General features: G+C 25.2%; 1 protein-coding gene across 1 annotated transcript in view; it reads left to right on the forward strand.

The window, feature by feature from the left end:
• Positions 1-507, forward strand: part of LOC107709785 (E3 ubiquitin-protein ligase Praja-2-like) — a 15,179-nt gene that overhangs the window by 8,151 nt on the left and 6,521 nt on the right. The gene's annotated exons all lie outside the window — the stretch shown is intronic.

Consider the following 507-nt stretch of genomic DNA (forward strand, 5'->3'; position numbering starts at 1 on the left):
AGCATTTATCTGAAATAGAAATCTTTTGTAATATTATAAATGTCTTTATCGTACTTTTAAGATCAATTTAAAGGATCCTTGCTAAATAAAAGTATTAATTTATATAACCCCCCCCCCCAAAAACAAATACTGACTCCAAGCTTTTGAATGGTATAGTCATAGTGTATAATGTTACAAAAGCTTATTTCAGATCAATGCTGATCTTTCTTTCATCAAAGAATCCTGAAAAAATTTACTCAAGTGTTTTAAATATTGATAAAAAAAAATAATAATAAAAAAATTATTAATCAGCATATCAGAATGATTTTTGAAGGATCATGTGACTGGAGTTATGATGCTAAAAAAATCAGCTTTGATCACAGAAATAAATTACATTTTAAAATATATTCAAATAGAAAGCAGTTATTTTAAATTATATAAATATTTCACAATATTACTACTTTTGCTGTATTTTGGATCAAATAAATGCAGGAGGCATTGCTGAGCAGAAGAGAATTCTTTATTTAA

This window comes from Sinocyclocheilus rhinocerous, unplaced genomic scaffold (genome assembly GCF_001515625.1).
Source record: "Sinocyclocheilus rhinocerous isolate Xijiao unplaced genomic scaffold, SAMN03320098_v1.1 scaffold267, whole genome shotgun sequence".
Lineage (NCBI taxonomy): Eukaryota > Metazoa > Chordata > Actinopteri > Cypriniformes > Cyprinidae > Sinocyclocheilus > Sinocyclocheilus rhinocerous.